This window comes from Monodelphis domestica, chromosome 7, assembly GCF_027887165.1.
Source record: "Monodelphis domestica isolate mMonDom1 chromosome 7, mMonDom1.pri, whole genome shotgun sequence".
NCBI classification, from domain to species: domain Eukaryota; kingdom Metazoa; phylum Chordata; class Mammalia; order Didelphimorphia; family Didelphidae; genus Monodelphis; species Monodelphis domestica.
The window spans coordinates 201,275,561-201,288,108 of NC_077233.1; positions in this window are offsets into that span (position 1 = coordinate 201,275,561).

The window sequence follows — 12,548 nt, forward strand, 5'->3', positions numbered from 1 at the left end:
ATAATTTATTTCTTCAAAATCACACATATATGTTTAAACTCCAAAGTTATATTTGAACCCAGGTTTTTTCAACTTCAGGCTTAGCATTCTGAAGACTCCAAAGCAGAGAGAATTGACTGAAGACTAATCATTATAAAGACCGAAGACTAATAATTATAAAATCATCAGCTGTTTTGTGTCATTTGGTGTAAGGGTAAAAAAAGAAATCATATCTTACTGTTCTGTGTCACTCAAGTCTATATTTATGACTTTAGACCTGTGATTGTATTTTAATATTCAGTAGTACAACTTAATAGTTGATATACATAGTGATGATTCAGTCATCATTTCACTCATAGAGAAATACATTAATATAAATGAAAATATATATGTACATGTACACATGTGGAGGTGGTGTGTGCTCATTTCTTCCTTAGAAGAAATTTCAAATAGTGGAGAGTTATCTAAATCCTATCAGAATTATTCTTCAATATGATGTTCATCTCCTAGTTTAGACCCTCATTACCTCATTTGCATTTTAAAATTAACTCCTTAATTAGTCTTCCTACCCGAAGTCTCCCATTTTTAATTCTTTTTCTACATAGTTGCCAATGTGATATTCTTTTTTAAATAATGTATCAATTTTATTGATGTTTATATAATATTCACTTCTGGATATATTTCCTTTCCCTACACTACACTGTGAGCCATCTCTTTTAACAAAGATTTTAAAAAATAAAGCTACAAAATCAGTTTAGTAAATCTTACCAACATTAGCAATGTCAGACAGTGTATTTAATATCTACACCTACTCAGCACCTCCCATAACAACTAGCATCCCATGCCCCATGTGCCACAAACTTTGTGCCTCAGTCTTTGGACTTCACAGCCACATGAGGGTACATCAATAGATGATAATGTACAAATACAATCCTCATTCTTGGCTTCCGAGAGACTACTACTACTCATCTACAGCTCTCCAGTAAAGAAAAAGAGGTATCTCCATCTCTACCTAGTGGCCAAACTTGGTCAAAGCATTTAATTTCAGTTTGAGCTCCTTCCATTTTTCTTGTTATAGGCAATATGTTTAACTCCTGGTTATCTTACTTTAGCATGTATCATGTCATAAAAAGTCTTCCTATGCATTTCTCAATTTTTCATATGCATTTCTTACAATATGTTGTAAGAGATTTTGCCAAGAACAGGAAATCCTGCAAACCAGGAAGTCATACAAGAAAAGCCAGGAGAACTCTTTGAAGTTTATACTTAGCATTTGAATCTTATTACTCCCTTAAATGTACTCTGGGGGTTAGTTGACTCACTTTACTTTTCTTCAAACATAACATTCCCTCTCTTGTTTCTGTGACTTTCTATAGACTCTCCTCATGCCCCCAAATAATTGTGTCCTTATCTGTCTCTTAGAAAGGAAGCTAAGGTGCTTTCTTTAAAACCCAGTTTAGATGTTATCTCTTATTAGAGATATTTCCTAATCTCTTATCAGTGAGCCCTTCTCCCCATCTCAAAATTAACTTGCATTTACTGCAAATATTTTATTTGTAGGGCACCTAGAAAACACAGTGAATAGAGTACCCATCTTGAAGTCAGGAGGATCTGGGTACAAATCCAGCCTGATACTTTCTCCCTCTGTGACGCTGGGCAAATCACTGAACCCTAATTGCCTAGTCCTTAATACTCTTCTTCCTTAGAATCAAAACTTAGTATTGATTCTCAATCAGAAAATAAAGATTTGGAAAAATGTATATACTTTTTCTTTCAAATAGTTTTCTCCTTATAAGGGCAGGAACCATTTTGCATTATTATTATTATTTTATCTTTGGTCTTCATATCCCTCCTGCCTAGTATCATACTTGGTACCTAGTCAGCACTTCATAAATGTTTGCTGATTGCCTTTATTGTGTGATTAATAATCTTATTTTTAAGCAAAGATCAAAATTCAGACAAAAATTTAATCTATGATTAGCTTGAAGCCTTATTTGAATTAAGAAATAATTTCCTTCACAGCAGAACAAAGAAATTAATGGACCTGCTAATTGTTATTTGAATCTAGTCTTGGTCTGGCCCAGCAGCCTCCTGTGGTCTAACTACAAGAGGTATGTGATCAAATCCTGGAAGAGTGAAAAGACAGAATGGAATGCAATCTTCATTGTGCTAGCCACAGAGGGGTCTATTCTTACTAAATCTGCCCTTATCTTCTAATATTCAACCATTTTATTCTCTCTCTGATAATCAAACTCCCAATCTCCACAGTTCTGATAAGCTAACCATGAAAATGATGTATAGAAAATATCCTACCCTAATATCCATGACATATTAAAGGAACCAAAGAGCCTTGCAATTGCTTGGGTATCTCTCTATAAAGGATTAATGAAAAATATGTAAAGAACTAACATGGGATGAGGAAACATAGATCAGATATGAGTTGTACTATAGATAGCAATACTCACATCAACGAGTTTGCAAAATCATTAAAATATTGACATAATTTGGGGAAATGAAACATAAAATATTGGCATAATCTTTGACTATTTTAATTGAAGTAGGGTGTACAAAAAGAGGAGGCTATAGTATATCTTTATTCTGACCTATCCAAGGAGTAAATGGAATATTGTGTTTCTTTTGGGGGGCCTTGTTTTAGGAAGAACATTGAAAAGTTGGAACATGTCTAGATTAGTGCAAGGATACAAAAGCATACCAAATGTGGACTCCTTCAAAGATTTTCGAATGTTTAGTATGATGAAAAGAAGCCTTAATGGAGAGACATAAAAGCTGAGTTAGCTTATTTGAAGCATTATCATGTGGAATAAAATATTGGATACATATATGTTGTAGAAGAAACTAAGTGGCACAGTGGATAGAGTATTGGGCTGGAGTCAGGAAGACATGAGTTCAAATCCAATTACTATTATAATATCTAAAATTATGAGTCTATTTATAGCTTAATAATTTTATTAAATCAAAGTAGTATTAATAGAAAAGAGAGGGAAAAGGAGAGAGGTAGAAAGATAATTAGTTTTCTAATCTATTGACCACCTTAATGGACCTGTGGCTAAACTCTGACAAGAATCCACTCAGCTTCTCCATGCACATGCCAAAAATGTCAACTTCCTGCCTGGTCTCCCTTTATAAGCTCTTTTCTCCACCCACTAATTCTCACACATCACATCTCAGGAACCAATCACAGTTTCTTAATTTTCCAGAGCCATCTAGAAGCCCAGTGCCTGTGGAATCAGTTTCCAGTCTTGGTTCCTTGGTTCTTTAACTTCCTCTCTCTGAGGGCTTGTCTATACCTGAATTTACTCAGTGGTGTTTGACTTCCAGGTCACTGAGAGATGACATTATAAACAAAAGGTGACCCTAGAAAAAGAGAAATTTTCTTCCCATATTTCATGACCAATATAGGCTAGTCATTTGGCCTTTGTCTACCTCAGTTTCATCAATTGTAAAATAGAAATAGTAAAGCACCTAGCTCAAAGGGTTATGGTAAGCAGCAAATGAGCTAATATTATAAATTACTTGGCATAGGCATAGTATAGTAGATACTTAATAAATTCTTAGTCCCTTCACTCTTCTCTGTTACCCCCAAAAGGCAGAACAAATAGCAAATGTAAAAAGTGAAAAGAAGTGGGTTTCAACTACTTTGGGGGTAAACACACACACACACACACAAACTTCCTTAAAATAACACCTGACAAAAACCCTTTATATAAAGTTGCCAACTCATATTACTTTTGATTTTTCAGTATTCTCTTTTGGATCTTAATGTTTGGTATCAAAAGCAAACTCGTTCACCAAATATACATGTTTATCATTCTTTCCCAGCTAAAAGTCAAAAGAATGTCAGTTTGTTGAGCTTGTGAAACATCTGTTTCTAACATGACAACAAAACCCCAAAAAGAAAATTCTTGAATCCATCTTACATATTTTCTCCTCTCTAAGTTTTTTTTTTTTTTTTTTGGATCAAGTAAAGGGATATATCCCATTAAGTCATTAAACCAATTTTACAAGGAACTCTCAAAAATCAGGCAATTTCAAAACAGCAGGTCTTTCTTGACCTATGTCCAAACTCCCTCGTGTCTATGAGAAGAAGAAGCCAGGTAACAGAGAGCTAAGAGAGACCCAGAAAGAGCTTCCTAGGTCAAAGAAACGAAAACCTTTTCTTCTGAGTTCAGACCCTTGGAGAGAAATGTCCAAAGACAAGCTAAATTAACAGTTAAAGTAAACAGTCTACTTTCACTTCACTTATACGGCACTAATGAGCTGTAGTGGTTTCAGTGCTCACTCAGTCTGAAGGCAGATTTACTTAGTGGTAAGGGATTAAGTCTAGATGGGAAGAAACATTTACTTCTTACTTCAGAATTCACCAATAGTGTACTTATCAACCTCGTAAGAATGAAACAAAAATGGTTAAGCAATAGGATGAAATAGAGTTAAGGAAAAACAACTTTTAAAATTCCTTACATTCTTTACTTTGGAAGAATACTTTTGGGGGAATTAAGGAAGCTTTTAATTCAATGGAAAAGGGAAAGATACTGGACTTCATATTTTTTTAAATTGAGGTATTCCAGGAAAGTTTTTTTTTTTTAAGTATGTTATTGGTAACTTTTTTATTCCATTCAGTATCAGACCTTTGGAAAATTGTATTCTTAGGTATTAAAAAGAAAAAAAAGATGAGCTTCCCCCTCCTACCTCATGGCACAATACCTGACAGAGAAAATGTCAATTTTTCTGTAGTCTGCCTATTGATCTAAGTTTCTGTGACCATGCTTCATATCCTGCATCTGATACTTCCTACTTGTGTAACCTTAGTCAAAGCACTTTACCTTTACTGGTCTCAGTTTCCTCATGTGTAAGATGAGGGGTTTGGATAAGATGGCCTCTGGGATCTCTTCCAATTCTACATCTACAATCCAAGGTAGATGTGTGTGTGTGAAGAAACAGAGACAGAAACAGAAAGACACTGAGAAGAAGATAGTTAGAACAATTATATGACAGATAGAAAAATGATTTATTAAATATTTACTATATGCCAAACACTATGTTAAGCATAGGAATGCAAATACAAGCAACAAAGATAGTCTGCATTAAGGAGGAAAATGCATTTTAACATACAGGGGTTTTTAAACACACAGCTTAGGTGAGTTTTAAAAATCATTCACTTTGGATCATTCTTTATCACAAAATTGTTATCAAGGGACAAAGTGGAATTAAAGATTAGACTCTTATTTGTATCAAAACTGTGTTGTCTAGTCAGAAAGAACCATAGCATGATCAAAGAATTTAGATTTGGAGGAGGCCTTACAGTATGTCACATTACCTAAGAAATAACTCCCCACTTGTTAAAAATAGTAGCTTTCTGTTAATTATTTTTGCCATTTTTTTAGTCATGACTGAGTCTTTATGACCCTAATGGGTCAAAAATAACAGAAGTAGTTTGTCATTTCCTTTTGCTGCTCATTTTACAGATAAATAACTAAACAGAATTAAGTGACTTTACTAGGGTACCTATGTAGTTAAGTGTCTGAAGCCAGATTTGAACTATGAAAGATGAATCTTCCTGACTCCAGGCACTGGCGCTTTATCCACTGTGCCACCCAAATTCCTCTCTGTTAATTTTTACAAAGTTTATGCATCTTCCCTGTAGAACACTACAAAGCTGATGGATATTTTACAGATAACATTGTCCTTTAATTGCACAGTTAAAATAGAATTTTAGTTTCATTCAACTTCAGTTGATTTTTAAAGAAAAGATCATTATTGAGCCCTCCATGGATTTCTACTGAAGGAGAAGATCATACAGAAATGGTATGGTTCTCCAATTAGTTATCTAAGCCTACTGTTAGACATTCTAAATATGACAAACATTTTTTGGAATTTTCCTGACTCCAGGCACTGGTGCTTTCTCCTTTAAAAAGTAATATGAAATTATATAATTTCACCCCTCCAGGGAAGGCATGTATCTTTTTGCCTATAAGAAACTCTTAATTTTTTTTCTATTACATGCAAATTTTTAAACATTTTTTTAAAATTTGAATTCCAAATTCTCCCTCTCTCCCTCCCACATAGCAAATGATTGGATATAGATTATACATGTCCTGTCATACAAAAACATATTTCCATATTGTTCATGTTGGGACATAAAACAGATCAAAACAAACACCAATAATTAAGTTAAGGAAAGCAAAAACAAACAAAAAAACCCCCATATGCTTCAATCTGTAGTCAGAATCCATCAGTTATTTCTCTGGGGGTGGATGGCATTTTTCATCAAGAGTTCTTTGGAATTGTCTTAGATTGTTGTATTGCTGAGGATAGCTAAGTCATTCATAGTTGATCATCATATAGTATTGCAGTCACTATGTGAAAATGTTATCTTGGTTCTACTCATTTTACTTTCATGTCAGTCTTCCCATTACATATCAGTCTTTCCAAGTTTTTCTAAAAGCATCCTATTAATTTCTTATAGAACAATAGTATTTTATGTCTCATAATAGCTCTTATTTGGTCATAATCTTGAGGAAGTTCTTCTGTACAAGACAGATAAACTACTATTTTGCAACTCAGTTATCTTAGAGCTTCCCTTAATGGCACAGAGCGGTTTCATGGGATTCCTATAATTTAGGGATCATAGAGACAATCTCTGTCAAAAGCAAGACTTGAATACTGTGGACAACCTTCTAGTCATGAGCTTCTCTGCACTTAGGTAGGGAAGTTCCTTACACAACTCATTAAATTGTAGTTTGGTCTGTATTTAGTGATTTTTCTAAAACACAGGATATTCCACCAACACACCAATAAACTCCAGTGGCTTCCTATAGCCTCAGGACCAAATACAAAATGCTCTTTTTGGTTTTAAAAACGCTTCATAAGGTAGCCCCATCCTATCATTCTAGTCTTCCTATACCTCATATACTCTGCTTTGTAATCTTGTAATCCAGTGACATTGGCTCTCGGATATTCTAGGAGCAAGTACTCCATCTCTAAAATCTCAGGATTTTCTCTGGCTCTCTCACATTCTTCCACTTCTATTATGGATCTCCCTAGCTTCCTTTAAGTCCCAATTAACATCTTACCTTCTACTGTAAGCCTTCTCTAACCTCGCTTAATTCCAGAGCATTCTGTTAGTTATTTCCTATTGATCAGTGATGTAGCCTGCTTTGTATATATTTATTTGCATCTTCCATGGGACTGCAAACTGCAGGGATTATCTGTTTTGTTTTTTTTTTGGCCTCTTTTTGTATCCCCAGCACTTAGCACAGAGCCTAGCACATAAGGAGTACTTAAAAATGTTTATTGGTTGATTTAAAGCCCTTCCAGGAGAGTAGAACCTTTGGGGTTTACTTTCTGCCAGACTAAGGATAGATAACTCCCATATGAGAGAACTCTTTTTCTCAGTACAGGTCAATAACTTTTTGACAGCATATGCTCTTAGAGAATCTCCTAAAAATCTGAGAGATCTGACCTACAACCATGCATTTATTATTTGTCAGAGGTGAAATTTGATTCTAGATTTTCTTGAGTTCTGACACCAACTCATTGTTTACTATCCCAGACATGCTATGGAGAAAGCCATGTCTCCATGCCCTACTACTGGAGAGAAAATAATCTTGATAATCCAAGGGAAGTGTGGTGGTGAAGAATAATTTGGATTTTAGACATAGAATTTAAATTTAAATCATGATTCCTTCTGCTCATGTGCCCTTATAAAGTTCACTCACTAATATGAACCTCAGTTTCTGAATGTGTAAAATTAGGGCACTAGATTATATAGTCATGAAGATCCCTTCCAAATCTAAATCTAGGAAATTACAATTTCTTGGCCCTTTCAGAAAGATGTCTGAATTGTACTTTATCATCACCTCCTGGGAATTGATTTATAGAACTAGAAATTATGAGTAACAAAAACTAGAGGCCTCTTGTCTCTATTCCTTATCTATTCACCCAAAGCTATAATATCTGTCAGTCTTTCTTTTTTCTATTGCTTCATATTGGTTTCTTTCCTACAAATGTCTTTCTATCTATTTTTCTATCTTTCCTTTTCTTTCTTTCTAATGTTCTAACTTTCCAACTTTCTATCTATCTGTCTGTCTGTCTGCCTATCTGCCTATCTCCTATTTTTCTCCCTCATTTCTTTTCCATTTCAGAACTACTTTGTATTCTACAATGCTTATGCACTTCAGGCATTTTGCCAGTAGATGGAGCATGAGATTAGCATCCACAAATCCTGTGCCTGGGGCTGTACTCATTTTTTCTACTAGTGTAATGCATTCATGAACTGACTTCACTGAGGCAGACTCCTGGGACATACTCCTTGCCCTCAAAAGACTGTATGAACATATCTTGCAAGCGTTTGGATTTATAATCTGAAAGGCCAATGTTTGCTGACAGGAGAACGGTTTTCTCTTCTGTAGTAGAAGTAGAATTGGAAGAGGAAAACTCAAGCTGACTGAAAACACGTAAAATTCCCAGCTAATGTTGTGATCTTGGATTGGGCTTTTGATGGCCTTCATGGAGATATAGATTGAGTAAATGATGAGATTACAGATCAGGGAAGTACTATGGCCAAATACAAAATAGAAGCCCAGGGAGATAAAGGAAGGAGGTAATAGTCCTGGATGTAATGTAATCCTCCAGCTGTCACGGTACATAAGGGTAATTTTTTGCTACCTCAAGAAATGCTGGAATTGCTGATTTATGATGCTCATGGGTCTTGGGAACAAGAAGGAAAGGACAGGAAGGTGAGCACCAAGGTCTATGTGGGTCAATTTCTAGTGCTTCTCTGCCATGTTGCTCACAAATGACTTTTAAAAATATAAATGTGTTGTTCAATCATGTATGATACTTTGTGACCCCATTTGAGGTTTTCTTGGCAAAGATACTGGAGATATTTACCATTTCCTTCTCCACCTCATTTTACATGTAAGAATCTGAGACAAAAAGAGTTAAATGATTTGCCCAGGATAACACAGTTAACTAGTAAAATGCCTTAGTCCACATTTAAGCTTAACTTATTCTTGACACCAGTGCCAGTGCTCTATCCACTGCACTATCTCGCTACCCACAAAATACAGATATCAACACTTTAATGAGCTCTTTAAATAGTGGCTAGCTCTGTGTCCTTTTGCCTGTTTCCTCAGATAGGAATTATATTCTCCTTTGGAGAAGGGAGGGCGATATCTCAGAAATATTTATGAATGCCTCACTCACACTACATTAGATAACATGAACAGCAATTTCTTACATGGGTACAAACAAGCATATGATAAATCTTTGATTCAACCTGAATCTGTAAAGAATAAACTGGCATTGGCATATGGATTTCTTACTCTATGATTATAGCCCTTATTTGCCTGATCTTCAGTCTGAAAATAAACTCTCTCCTCTACTTTGACATCTTTTTTTTTTGCTTTTATCACCTTCTTATCTTATAGCTTACTTTCTTGAGTGCATATCATATGGTCCTGGAAAGGAAGGACTGAAAGTAGGAAATGAGAAAAGAGAAAAAAAGAAACATGAAAAGAATATAATATTTTTAGTCTAGATAATTTGACATTCTGTATCCCTAGTCTCAGTTTCTCATAAGTAAAATGTAAATTTTGAAATTTCTCAGACTTGTGAATGTTAAAAATTTCTGCATTGGAGAATTCTCAATTGGAACAATTCCCTACTGGGAAAATTCCCCATTTTGACTGTAAGAACTCACCAGGATCAGAAATGGGAGGACCTCGACTCCACCCATACTTAAGACTGCTTTAGGGGAGAAAACTCCTTGCTAAACAATGAAAGTACTTAGACCCATACTTATAATGAGGCAAGGAGTTCTTTGAGCCATGCCTGTTTTTAGAATTGATACAATGGGATGCTAGGTACCTATAAAGGTCGGGCAACTTGTAAACTTGCCAGGAGCAAAGAGGTGAAAACTTACTCAGAGGTTTTCTCTTGAGGGGATTAGTCGATTCAGCTGTGTTTTCTCTGGTTCAGATCTACTGAGGGGATTAGTAGACTCAGCTGTGTTTTCTCTGGTTCAGACTTACTCAGAGGTTTTCTCCTAAAGGGATTAGTTGGCCCAGCAGTGTTTTTAGAATGGGTTGTCATTTGGAAAACGTCTACAGTGATTGGTAGATGGAAGAACTTAGGGGAGGTGACATAGGAGAAAACCCCCTATATAAGAAAGGAATCCTTTTGGAGAAGGCTCTTATGAGGATCACTTGGGAAGAATCTCTTGAGAGAGGCTCTGGAGAAGGGAAGCTCTTGGAGGACAATCTCTAAGGAGGTCTCACTGGAGCTCCTCTGAGGGGACTCTGTCCCTCTGAAGGCTCTGGAGAGAGGCCCTTTGAAACAATCTCTGGCTGGATCTCTCTTTGAGGAGGACTCTGGCTGGAACTCTCTCTGGTGAAGTCAGCTGAGATGGAGCTGGCCTGGTGTCACTAGAATCCTTGCTTAGACAGACCTTGTGGTGAGTGATAAAAGACTAACTGACTGATCTCTCTCTCTTAAGACTCAGGTCTAGGCCATGTTGGCTTAAGGCCCTTCATACTTATTTCCTTTTTCTCTCTTTCTCTCTTTTCTTTAATTCCTCATTGTATTATAAATTAAATTCTCTATAAAACCCAGTTGACTTGGGTATATTCATAATTGGGAATATATTCCCTGGCAACCACCTTATATTTGATTTAAAAACCAAGACACTGTAGTGAAACATATTTTCTGCAGTCAAATTTACTCACCCACTCTTATATCTAGCATAATTTGTATCTTTCACCATTTTAATTATTACAGTTTACGACCTCAACTCTTTTAACTGCCACAGTTTATGGCAGATTTTAAATGTTACAAAAATGAGATTAATCATACTTATATAATCTTTATCACAAAATATTGTTTTAAACACTAAAATTGCATAAATGCAAGTTAATAATTTTTCATTATTGTGTCCCCAGGCTTAGCATAGTACCATGCACATTACAGAAACTCCATGAGTAATTGTTGAATTAAATCAAACTGATTTGAAGGGGTGGAAAGCTAAGACTTATTTCATCAGTCAATCAATCAATCAATCAACAAGGACTTATTAAGCAGATACTATGTGCTGGGCACTGTGCTGAATGATGGGGATACAAAGAGAAAGCAGAAACAGTCCCTACCCTTAAAGAGTTTACACTCTAATAGAAGAGAGGGCATGTGTAAGAAAAAGTATAATACATATAGTTTAGGTGAAATTATCTTAGATGGCAAGGCATGAGTGACTAGGAGAGCCAGGAATTGCCTCCTGAAGGAGGTGACCTTGAATTGAGTTTTAAAAGATATCCAGAATTTGAGAGGTCAAAATAAGGCAGGAGAATTTTCTATCAATGAGAGACAGCCTGTGTACAGGAACAAGAAATGAATTATCTTGTGGGAAGAACAATAACTGCAGTCTGGGTTGAATACAGAGAGTGTGGAGAGGAGCAAAATGTGAGATGATTAAAAAGATAGCTAAGTTCCAGGTTGTAAAGACCAAAGGTTGTAAATGCCAAGGAAGTTTAAGCAGGGCATACTAAATATTTCAGTACCAAGCTTTTAAATATGTTAAAACCTAAAGAAAAGGAAGGAAGGAACAAATTAATGAACAAACAAGCATTTATGTAGGACTTACTATGTGCCAGACAGTATCTCATTTGATCCTCATAACAAAAGCATATAAGTAGGGAGTGGAGTTATACACATTTAGGGTAGATGAAAACTCTACTATGACTTTGAGGACTCCATATATCTGAGCCTAGAGGTCACAGGGAGCCACAGGAGTTTGATGAGTAGGTTTGACATAGTTAGGTCTCTTATTTAGAAATATCACTATGGCAACTGTGTGGAAGATGAATTAGAATGTAAAGATTTGAATTAGGGAGACAAATTAGGCTAATCCAGTAGTCTAGGTGAGAAGTGATAAGAATCTAAACTAGGAAAGTGACTGTGTGTGTTGAGAGGATATAGATATAAGAACTAAGGAGATTGAAATGACTTGACCTGGAAACATTGTTTATGTGAGTTAAGTACAAGCAAAGGGTTAAGGATGAATGACACCATGGTTGAGAACATTGGTAATGTGAAAGATGAATGTGCTCTCAAAAGTAATGAAAAAGTTTGGAATAGGGAAAGCATTTTAAACTAGATCCATGTATATCTCCAGTTTTATTAACTCTGCCTATAGACTGAGAATTCCAATACAATATTGTGAAAGTTCCTGCATAGTCTAAAAGGTAGAATGAGTTATTGATATTTTGATAGATTCCTCAGACTTCTTAAACTACAAAATCATTATACTATAAAAGGAAGAGGACATTTGCAGCAGAACTTTGCAATGCAAACTTTCAAGTCATTGACAGAAGCATGTGACAGGAGAGTCACATGGGAGCCTAAGTGTCAAGATCTGGGTAAAGATTCTAAGGTCCAAAAAGTCTCGGCACTTCTCTCCTGAAGGACCTTGGGTTGGAGATTTTACTTCAGGTTTCTGGCCTTTTGGTGATACCAGCTGAAGAGAGGGGAATCCTGCTTGGACTGGAATGGCAGCTAGA